Below are 12,751 nucleotides of genomic sequence, written 5' to 3'. Positions count from 1 at the left end.
ATGTTTTAATCCCATAACAGCAAAATTGAAACACTGTTAGAAGTCATTGAAGTTAAGCACTAGACCTGTCACAAGGGTACACTGGAAAAGACTACTTTGGGATTGGTAGAGAACTACTTTCTAAAACCATTTTGTGCTTAAAAAGCAGAAGTGGAAAAGACTACATCAACTATCTACCTATTTATGATGTTAGGAGCTTCTGATAGCAGAAGAATTTGATCAGTTATAAACAAAATAGATAAAGTGCATGTTGTGAAGTAGGTTGGATGATCTAGAACATAAGTGAGATATTTTTGCTTGTGTTTAGAAATTCATTTTTTCAGCTGCGTGCGGTAGCTCACGCCTGTAATCCAGAACTTGGGAGGCCGAGATGGGTAGATTGCCTGAACTTACAGGTTTGAGACTAGCCTAAGCCAGAGTGAGACCCCATCTCTAAAAATAGCTGGGTGTTGTAGCAGGTGCCTGTAGTCCCAGTACTCAGGAGGCTGAGGCAAGAGAATTGCTTGAGCCCAAGAGTTTGAGATTGCTGTAGTGATGACATCACGGCACGCTAATAGATTGCAGGTCTATAGTGATCAAAACAGTATGATATTGGCACAAAAACAGACACATGAACATATGGAACGGAATGGAAAACCTAGAGATGAAATCAACCTCTTATCCCCATTTATCTAAGATTAGATAACCCCCCCAAAATCATATTGTGAGGAAAAGAATCCCTATTCAATCAATGGTGTTGGGAGAATTGGTTAACCACTTCTAAAAGTCTGAAATTAGAGCCACGCCTTTCATCATTTACAAAAATTGAATCAAAATGGACTCAAAAAGATTTAAATCTAAGACATAAAATGATAAAAATCCTAGAAGAAAATATGGGGAAAATTCTTGATGATGTCAGTCTGGGGAAAGATTTTAAGAAGAAGACTTTAGTGGCAATTGCAACACAACAAAAATAAATAGATGGAAGACTTAATTAAACCAAAAAACTCTGTACAGTTAAGGACACAAAGCAAACAGACAACCTTAAGAATGGAGAAAATATTTGCATGTGACAAATCTGACAAAGGCTTGATAACTATAATCTACAGAGAACCCAAGTTAATCAACAACAGAAAAGCAAACAATTCCATCTATTACTGGGCAAGAGACAAGGACAGCAACTTCTCTGAATAAGACAAATGGCAAATAAACATATGAAAAATGCTCATCATCCCTAATCATCAGAGAAATGCAAATCAAAAACCACTCTGAGATATCACCTAACCCCAATGACAATGGCCCACATCACAAATTCCCAAAGCTGCAGAGCCTGGTGTGGATGTGGACTGTAAACTAATATAGCCTCTTTGGAAAGAAGTGTGGAGAATCCTCAAAGAATTCAAATCAGACCTCCCTGTTGATCCTGCAATCCTGTTACAGGCATCTACCCAGAGTGGGAGAGGGAGGGTGGGGGAGGGAGGGAGATCAGTGTGCTCCCATCCAATGGGCACAACGTAAGGGTATGTGGCACACCCCCTCAGTGCAGGTCACAAGCTCAACAGGGACCTTATCTAAATATGCAAACACTGTAACCTAAATGCTTGTACCCTCATAATAATCTGAAATGAAAAATAAATGAAAAGACAGAAATAAATACACATACGGTCAGTAGATCGGGAGGTTTATTTATCATCCTTTAAGCATGTAAATATCCATAATTCTAGCTTATATGAAAGGTACCTTTTTATATTTTGGATCTCAAACATTGGTGTACAGTTAAAAAAAAAAAAAAACTTGCCATTTTTTTACAGAAACAGATTTGAGAATGCCACTAACAGATTCCTGCTCAGTAGGTCTCGCATGGAGTCAAGACATAAGACTCATTTAAGAGCTGCAGAGGCATTTGATGCTTCACTAGCTCAACATTCATGTGCAGGTTATGTCACTAGCAAGGAAAAGGTACTGCAAACAAACCTGATGGATTTTATAAATATCCTGGGAAATGAAGCCACTACAAATAACGGTCAATACTTCTGGTTCAAAACATGTGTACTATGGACTCTTGATACAAAGTGACATTGGGTCAGCAAGCCCATAGCACCTGGGAAGCATGTTGGAAAAGCATAATTCAAATCCACATTTTAATAAAACCCTGAGTAACACACTAAAGTCGAAGAAATGCTTAAATAAAATCAAGAAAATCTGCTTTATCCACTTTGCTTTTGCTGAGGAATATATGTTGTCCCATATGGTTATTTCTGCAGAGAAATAATACCTACAATCATATGTGTATCATCTTGGTTTATGTTTGTTTGATAGCAACATATTTTATTCTTTTTTTTTTTTTTTTTTTGGCCGAGGCTGGGTTTGAACCCGCCACCTTCGGCATATGGGACCGGCGCTCTACCCCTTTGAGCCACAGGCGCCGCCCAACATATTTTATTCTTGAAACTTCATTTAACTTTATTAATGTGAATAGATTCTTAAGATACTGAATCGATTTATCTCCATATTTAGGTAAAAAAATAAATTATCCCTTTCAATTATAGAACATAGTTTATCAAAATTTATAAGCCCTTGGGGGAAAATAACTAATGTCCCCTTCGTATTACTTTTTCATTTCACAACTCAATGCACTATAGGGTGAAAATCTAATCATTTTAAATCTATCAGATTTCAATTAGAACTCATGTAGCACTTATATTAAAATCAGAAAGGTGGCAGATGACTACAATTAAGAAGCAGAGGCCTAGAAATAGTAACTTACTGCTCTTTTGGAATTTTTCGGCCATCAGCCACATGTTCCACTCACAGGAAGATTAACCTCTTAGAAAATTCTGTGATCAAATGCCATTACCTCCTGACAGTCATAAAGATATTAAATAACAACCATCGATGCCACTTTGACAGCTCTAAAGAATTTGTGTGCAGTTTTAATGATGGAAAACCTCACTCATCATAATTTCTGAGTGTTGAATTGATCCTTGGGAGAGAGGCTCATAATGTGATTGTTCTGTAATGTGCTAGCGCATAATTTCAGAAAGAGAAATCATTTGGTGAAGAAACTAATTGCATACAAACGAGCCTCTTCACAAGATGTTAATAAAATTAGAAATACTTTTCAAAAATGAAGAAAAAATAGTATAAAGTAAAATGTCTCGAAGAGAGCTATGAGTAAGGAACACTGTAGCAATATTGCCTTGGAAAAAGTGCATGAAGAACTCCATGCCAAAGAGAGGAAACCCGTGTCATTCTTCACTGTACCTTCTCATACTTTATTTACATTTCTAATATGTATTGCAAAAATTCCCATTCATTTCGGAATTGAAGAGTTTTCATGGAAAATATAATTTAGAATTCTCTCCAAAGAGAAAAATACTTCCCATATCTTATATGAAATCAGTTATTCAGTACATACCCATCTTGAAATACATGATTCTATCTAGGTGTATACCCATCTTAAAATGAATTTTCCATCTTATAAAAGTATCCCAATATATTCTGGAAACCCCTTGAAAGATGTAAATACATTTTACTATGGCTTGATTTAACTATAGTGAAAAAAAATGGGTTAATGGAATCACAATTACTTTTCTTCCTTCTGCCTGCTCTATTTTTTACTTTCTCTGATTTACTGTGGACTTACTTTAATTAAAGGAATTAAGTTGAACTAGATGTACCACCATTTGTTTAGCCGTTTACCTACTGAAGGGTAACCTGGTTGCATCCAAGTTTGAGCCATTCTGAATAAAGCTACTATGAATATCTGTGTGCAGATTTTTGTGTGGACATAAGTTTTCAGCTCCTTTGGGAGAATGACAAGGAGCATGATTGCTGTAACATATAGTAAAATAGTAAAATGAGACCTTACACCTTCCACAAAATTCACACAAAATGGATCATAGATCTGGCTGAGGCAGGTGGCTTTAGCTCACGAGTTCAAGAACAGCCTGAGCAAGAGTGAGACCCCACCTCTTAAAAAACAAACAAACAAACAAACAAAAAAACACTAGCCAGGTGTTGTGGTAGGCACCTACAGTCCCAGCTACTTGGGAGGCTAAGGAATAGGATCATGTAAGCCCGAGAATTTGAGGTTGCTGTGAGCTATGAAGGCACAGCACTCTACTGGGGGCAACGAAGTGAAACTCAGAGTCAAAAAAAAAAAAATCATAGATCTAAAAGTAAAATACAAAACTATAAGAGTTCTAAAAGATGACAGAAATAAACCCAGTTACTCTTGGGCACTCAATGTCCTGAAGATACACTCCCTGAAAGAATTAACAAGCTGAACGTCATTAAAATTTAAAACTTTTGCTCTGCGATAGACTAAGTCAAGAGAATGAGAAGGCAAGATACAGACTGGGAGGATATATTTGCAAAATATACATTTGATCCAGGACTGTTATCTGAAATGTGCAAAGGACTCTTAAAATTCAACAATGAAGGCTCGGCTCAGCGGCTAGGGTGCCATCCACATACATCGGAGCTGGAGGGTTGGAACCCAGCCGGGGCCTGCCAAACAACAGTGATAACCACAACCGAAAAACAGCCGGGTGTCGTGGCAGGCACCTGTAGTCCCAGCTACTTGGGAGGCTGAGGCATGACTTAAACCCAAGAATTTGAGGTTGCTGTGAGCTGTGACACCACAGCACTCTGCTGAGTGTGACGTAGCAAGACTTGGTCTAAATAATAATAATAATAATTCAACAATGAAAAAACAAACAACTTGATTAAGAATTGGGCAGAAGACCTTTATAGACACTGCATCAAAAAAGACACGCAGGGGTCAGGAAAGCACGAGAAAAAGTGTTCGCTATTGCATGTCACTGGCGCCACCACACATCTATGAGAAGGGACAGAGTCCTGAACCCGGATGACGGCCAATGCCCGTGAGGAGCTCTGCAGCAGCGAGAAGCCTCGTTCCACGCTGGTGGGACTACAAAATGGTAAAGCCGCTCTGGAAGACACTTTGCCAGCGTCTGATAAAGCCAAACTCTTCATGTATGTGTTATTAGGAGAAAAATCAAAATGTCTTGCTCAGCCAGGCTATGGGGTTGGAACTGGAATTTTATCATTATGTCCAACAATGATAAAAAAACAAAATTCCCAAAATGTTACCAAATGGGAAAAAAGTATCTGAAACTAAATGATACCATCTCTAATGTAAAATACCTTATCAAACATTTCCAATAAAAAGAAATATTAAAATTGAATTATGTTCCAGCTGGTGGCTCAAGTCTGAAATTCCAGCAATTTGGGAGGACTAGGAAGGCGGACTGCTTGATGTCAGGGGATTGAGACCAGCCTCAGCTACACAGCTAGACCTCAGTAAAATAATTAAAAAATAAGAAAATTAGCTAGATGTCATGTATAGGCCTGAAGTCTTAGCTACCAGCAAGGCTGAGGCAGCAAGGCTGAGGCAGCTCACCACAGTGAGCTATGATCAGTGATCTATGTCCCTCCAGCCTGAGTGACAGATAAGACCTTGTCTCTCTGTGTTAAAAAAACAAATTTAGAGTGCAGTGCTTTGGTATTCTGAGTTTAAATACAGTTGTTTTCATACTTTTTGTTTGCATCCTGCTTTTCTTTTATTTTTCCCCCCTAAACGTAACTTCCTGGCTAAGCATTCTATTTAGATTTGCTTGTACAGCTAACTACCGCTGTGCGTAACTTCCAGAATGGGAAATCAGCCTGGCTAATTTAACCACCAGGATTCTAGTCTAGTCCTGTGGATGTATTCCTGATAATTAACAATCTGTGAGCAGCTGCCATGCCTGATATCCAATGCAGACCAAGAAAATGATCATTTGTACATTTTGGGTCTAGTAGATTAAATGAAAGAGGATTTTTTTTTATTAATAGCTGCACTTTTCATAATTTTCATGAGTTAATAGGGTTTAATTAATGTTGCCAAGTGGTGTTCTTCAGACGTATGTCTCTGGGGCTTTGCAAAGTTGAGAAGAATGTGTAATGAATGGTTGAGCAGTTATATTGGAACCCCAGTAATCAGAGAACGAGTAATTAATGTGCATCTGTGTTAGGCTCCTGGGTACTGTCAATGACCCTGGAGTGTGCAAAAAAAGAGAGAGAGAGAGAGAAATTACGAGTTTGGCAAGGGAATACAGCCTTTTCCTTTTTCTTGTATTTTAGATCCACATCTGTGTTTAATTAGAAGAAGAAATGAATTCCCATTAACACCATTAGGAAACATGCTATGATTGGTTAAAGCCTACATGGACTGTGAAACTGATCTAGAAAACTCAGGAGATCATCATGAATTTTTTAAATTTCAGAAGGACTTTTTTTTAAATAAAATAGAGATTCTGAATAGTCTGTAGCTGGTCATCTATAGAATGCCTACTCCTTTTTCACTATGGCCCCTTCATAAAATTAAGAGTAATTTAAACAGAAACCTACTTAGTAAAGCAACTTACCATAAACTCAATTGGATTTTTTTTTTCCCAGCCATACGGGGGTAGCACGCAGTAACATTACCTTTGTAATAGACTCCGTATACAAAAATGTCACATATATTAATGACGGTACAAAATAGTTTGCTAAAAGATAATAGTGATGAATGTTGCAGTTGACTAGCTGTGTTGATGTTTTAGTTTCCGGAGAGATTCAAATTAAATTGCTTTTATCTCCTGAAGCAGAATAACATTTCATATTCCACCCGATAATAAAATGTATCCTTAGGGCAAGTACTACGTCTGTACTTTTAAAATAAAACAAGCATGATTTAATTAGTATGCGAGCACACAGCCCTTAGTTTTGAGAGAAAGACGACTCTCCTGAGTGTTCTTGTTCAGTACCCCTCTAAAATGCCACTTGGTGAGAGATACTGAGTGTTGTATTTGTAATTAAGCATTGTCTTTACTTAAAGTTTTAGTAATATTCTGCCAACTATTCCCTTGAGATTTTAACTCTAAATAATTTTCTTTTTTATGTCTAATTATATTAGTTCCCCCCTTATCCACGGTTTCCTTTTCTGCAGTTTTAGTTACCTACAATCAACTGTGCTCCATAAGGTATTTAATGAAAAATGTCAGAAATAAACTATCATAAGGATTTAATTATCCACCATTCTGAGTAACATGATAAAACCTCCTGTCATCTGTTCCTTCCCACCTGGGACAGGTGTCACCTTTTATCCAGAATATTCATGCTGTATCTGTCCCCTGTCCGTCAGTCCTTTAATAGCCATTCTGGTTACAGATGGAAAAAGCTCAGGGCGTGTAGTATTCTGTACTACTTGTAACTTCAGGCAACCCCTGGGGGTCTTAGAACGTTTCCCCCTCAGATAAGAAGAAATGGCACAGTACTACAAACCTGCTATGCACTGCTAGCTACTAAGTGATAATTGGAGAGGGGAAGTTGAATATTGGACACCAATATACAAGTACTATAAGCAGGCTAATGGTGGATCATTTCATGCACAGGAAAATTCAGTATTTGAATTTAAATGCCAGCTTTAAAAACAAAACCTAAGTTATGTTGCTATTTCTTAGTTAAGGATATATGTAGTAATACCATCCTACCTTCCTGCATGTCTATTGCAAATCTGAATCATTTATTCAAAGGCATTTTGAAAGTAAAACCACATATAACCAAATGCGTGGAGCAAATTGTTAAGTTAAAGTTCAGTTGTTCTAGCTGGGCGTGGTGGCTTATGCCTGTAATGCTCAAATTCCGGGAGGACTAGGTGGGAGGTTCTCTGGAGCTCAGGGGGTTCAAGACTAGCCTGAGCAAAGTGAGACTCCTCGCTTTGCTAAAAATAGAAAAATTAGCCAGTCATCGTGGTGGGCGCCTGGAGTCCCAGCTATTGGGGAGGCTGAGGCAGGAGGACTGCTTTAGCCCGGGGGTTGTAGGCTGCTGTGAGATAGGCTGAAGTTATAGCACTTTAGCCCAGGCAACAGAACAAGACTCTGTTTCTAAAATTAAATAAATAAATAAATAAATAAATAAATAAATAAATGTAGTTGATCCTTGAACAACATGAATTTAAGCCACATAGGTCCATGTACACAGAGATTTTCCTCTGCCTGTGCCACTCTGTGACAGCAAAACCAACCCCTCTCCTTCCTCCTCTTCCTCAGCCTACTCAAAATGAAAACAGTGAAGATGACCTTTCCACCTCCATTTAATGGATATTAATATATTTACATAATATGATTTACATAATACTTTCTTCAGAAAGCTTTAAGAACAGCATATGAACATGTCTCTATTTTTCATATTATAATGTGAGATACTTTCCGACATCCCTTGTATAATATATGCAACTAACATACATAATACATGTTAAATGGCAGTTTATGTAATCAGTAACGCTTCTGGTCAACAATAGGCTATTAGTAAACGTGGAGGATAGACAAAAGTTGTACTTGGATTTTCAGCTACGTAGGGAATCGGCAGCAACCAAACCCCAACTCTATTACATTCTTGTTCTAAAATTGGATGACTCATTTAAAATTGGAAAAGAACTTAAACATATTAAATATTGAAATGACACTGATTTTACATTTTAGTATTATATTTTTTAAATTCTAAAGTCAATACTTTCAAAATGAAACTTTGCCTTCCTTGTTTATTAGCCAATTAGTCAAGCCATTTACTTCTATTATTTTCCTTCCTTAACCAGAAAAAGTGAAAATAATGTCTACATCAGGGGGATCATGACAATGTGAGATGGAAATAAACATGCAATATGATGGAAATAATGATAAAAATGATAACTGGTGGTCATAAAGATAATTACTTGGCAGCCTCATCGCAAGTGAAGCAGACCAAGGATGGCCTCAGATTACTTGCCCTTCTTCCTATTGAGGTGAAGTCCAATAATTGACTTTTGCTTGCTTATACTGGACTTTGCAACTTGCCTGACCAATGGAATGAAGCAAAAGTTTGTGAGGCTTTGGCACTTTCGGGTTGGCCCAGGAGACGACTTAGAGTTTCCATCTGGACTCTTAGAAGAACACTGACTCACAAGATGCTCCCTTCTGAAGCCCATTTTCCATGACCGCATTACATAAGGGAATTATTGAATCACCCCATTCAGAATCTGTAACTGAGCCCCAAACACTAGTCAGACTCAGCTATTAGCCCCCTCTCTATGGTTATCATGGAAGCCTGGCCCCGTCCGCCCTATAGATGACTGCAGCCCTAGCTGACATTGGACTTCATCTGCACAAGTGACATAAAATGATGACCACGTAGCTGATCTTATTTAGTATATAAGATAACAAGAGGTCGTAATGATTCTTGTAAAGATTTACACACCAATGGTAAATTAGAACAACAAAAATACTATCAGGTCATATGCCATTTATTATGAAATAATGTAACTTTGCCTCTAGTTTTAAAGTAAAAATAATTTAGCAATAATAATAATAATTACTTTTTGTATGTTGGGCAATGTTCCATGTTTTGTCTATCTTAACTCATCGAATCACCATCCAGTTAGTTTTCTTACTATCTTGCTTCATTTTCTAGATAAGAAAATTGAATGCAGAAAAGTTAGCTAAATTGATCAAGAAATGATAAAACCAGAATATTAATCCAGGGAGATCAGTGTAAGACGCTCTGTGTCATAACAGTATTGCTTCACAAATGACTCAGTTTGGATTTAAAGCTACAAGAGCTTGATTTCAAAGCCCAGTAAATGCTTGGATTTTATCTTGTTTCCCTGTCTTTCATGCACCTTCTAAGATTGCACTCTACATCAGCTAATTTGCCCAAACCATGACTTAATGGCCCTGCATCCAGATCTCTATAACCAAAGCCGCCATCTGTGTTATTTCTTAAATTTCCTCATTCAGGCTGTAAGATCCCCAAGCACAGGGATTATCTCTCACAATCTTCAATGTCTGACAAATTTCCTTGCACAAAATGTTCAATAAAGTTTTGGGGATGACCCACTCCAGAGAGTTCTTGGCTACCTTAGAAGATGTTGTACATCTGAATATTGAGCTATGTTTTAAGGGTCAAGCCTGCAGCCAGATCAGCTTACCCAACACCTGTTCCAGCTTCCTAGCAAGCATCCTCTAAAATTCTCAAATTTAGCACTACACAAGAAAGCCCCAGAGAAAACATAACTGTGTCATTATCATTTTATTAAAGCATTACATTTTCATAAGAGTAATATATTAAGATTTTTCCTTGAAGATCATAATTATCTATGCCTATTAGGGAGAGCTTTATTTGTGTGTGTGTATACTGATAAACAATAAACTTCAATTGCTACACAGATGGCTTAATGACAGCTTATCAATTCTCTTACAAGTAGTATTGGCACTGAGTCTTTCTAAAAAAAAATTGGTTATATGTATTTTGTATTAGAAAGAGAAAAAGGTATTGCTTTACCAGCAAATTGCAGTTATCTTTAATTTTACTCTTCCTTTCCACCTAAGACACCTAAAGCAAAATTAATTGAAGAATGTTAAATTAGTGAACTAGCCCTCCAAACAAAACAGGTAAATTTTTAAGCAAAGGGAAAGTCACAAGCTGGTTTTGAGTTACTGAAGTTAGATTCCCGGCAGCTACTAACTGCTGATTCATTGCAATTTTCTCCTGTGCCCAGGGGAACCGCAGTTCTCCTCTTGCTCCATTTTGTTTCATTATTAAATTACTACGCAAAATTGAAAAATGCCCAACTTGTAATCAAATAATTTGATACACTTGTTGTATATCAGGGAATACACAAGATTATAATACAATTACTATTTCTACTTGGCCCTATAGCAATCATTCTAAAATCTGAGGTAATGAAGGCCAGCACTGTAATGAAATTGCACATTTTCATATTTTCAACAATGCTTTTGAACGTGAGAAAAACATCTAAGCTCTGAATCTGCTGTACTATTGCAAGACCTAAATTTGTGAATTCAAGGGAAGCCAATCCTTTTGTTTGATGAATCAAGAGCATAAAATAGAGTGAACTTTTCTAAAAGAACTTAATTTTGAAAAAGATCTTACATTAAGTTTTATCTTTAACGTGATTTAAAATGCATACTTAGAAAGACACAGGATCAAAGGTACTTCATGACACATACCTTTACAGAAAAACCTATAATAATTAGAGGGACATATGCTTTTGCTAACACCCTATTGCATTTTCATTCTAGAATAACTGAATTATCATATTTTAAACGTTTCTTTGAAAATGTTTGCATCTCTAAGGGATAAGTCTTAATTTATTTTTATTCATGAAAGATTTTCCCTTTCTAACTTCAAAAACTGTTAAAGGGCACTATTAGATTTTATATTCATTAAAGAGAGCGCAGGTTTTAAGAGGCTAAGAAGGAGCATCTTGAAAAAATGAACCACATTTTAATTTAGTCCTTACAGGTGTGGTCAGAAATAATGTAGTCAAAGGGAAATGAAGCAAATACATCTCATAGAATCAACAGAAGTGAACTATTGAATTAGTTCAGATTTTCTAAGCAGATCAAGTGTCTACATGGGACTTAGTAAAGAAAAAATAAATTCCAATGCATCAGGAGGGCCAAACTTGGTTATTCATACACCCTTCTCCATCCCCCCAGTATCCAAAATTCTTTGTCTTATACTCTGCTTCCTTTTAATTTTTTTCTTACATGATTTATATATTACTTTTCTGCCCTGGAGAAGCTTTGAACTATTCAGTCAGCGTCAAAGCATTAACTACACCGTTTAAAAGACATATCCTACCAGTAGAGCAATCTCCTACATTGATGTAAGCTTATTTGCATGGTCAAAGCAAAACATTGCCCACAGCACCAATCTGAAATCCATTTTTCTCTCCTGTCTACTTCTGCAGACTGCACAGATGTTTACACATGCCTCCTCCAAACTTCCCAAAGTCCTACACCATCTGAATCCTCACCTCGTCTCTCCTTCCTTCTTTCATCTTGACTTTCTAGTCCTCTATCCTTCTCCACCACTTCCAGGGTCATCCGAGTACAAAGCAGCAACTTAACAGGGGTAAGATGACAATGAAGAACTTAAATCTGGAGCTCTCTCTACTGGGAAGTAGGAAGGGCAAGGCCGCAAGGCTTCCTCAAGTCCCCACATCTTCATGGACTTGAGTTTGTCTCAGACCCCAAAGCAATTACCCCTCAGTTATGTTTACGTAGATAAGTGAGAATCTGAATACATTAAAGGCTCAGAGGACTCACGTTTCACACATTCAATTACCACGAGGACAAATAGCATTTTAAAGCACTGTGAAGCTCCTGGTCTTCTCTTCCCCCAATAACTGCTTATTAAAAATGGGAAGCAATCATAACTGTATACAGACAAATTTCTCTAAAGTAACATGATTAACTTTTACTAGTTCATTTATGTCTATTTTGTGGACTTTTTCCAGGCAGAATATCACAAAAACCAGATTCATAAGTTGCGAGGTAACAAGCACCAACATTTCATAACAACAGATTTTCTGGCAATTTTCATTCTAGTATTTATATTTTCCATGAATTTACTCAGATGTGAGATCTTTTAGAATGTTTCATTAACTTGCCAATCATTTAAATGTTTTTCCTCCCAAAGCAAATGAGTGTATTATTGTTAATAACTAAAGATAAAAATCAGTGAATCAAGGTATTCATGTTATTTATTTATTTACCCCGTATAACGCGATCCTGGTGCAATTGTAGCTACCAACTATTATAAAACAAGCACATACACACACACTTGAAGAACTAAACATTTCTCTTTCCTGTCACTTCCAGAATGTTAGAGTAAAAATAAAATCTCACATTTTACTATGTTAAAATTCATAAATATATGA

Source organism: Nycticebus coucang, chromosome 23 (assembly GCF_027406575.1).
Source record: "Nycticebus coucang isolate mNycCou1 chromosome 23, mNycCou1.pri, whole genome shotgun sequence".
Classification (NCBI taxonomy): Eukaryota; Metazoa; Chordata; class Mammalia; order Primates; family Lorisidae; genus Nycticebus; species Nycticebus coucang.
This window is presented reverse-complemented; position numbering follows the sequence as displayed.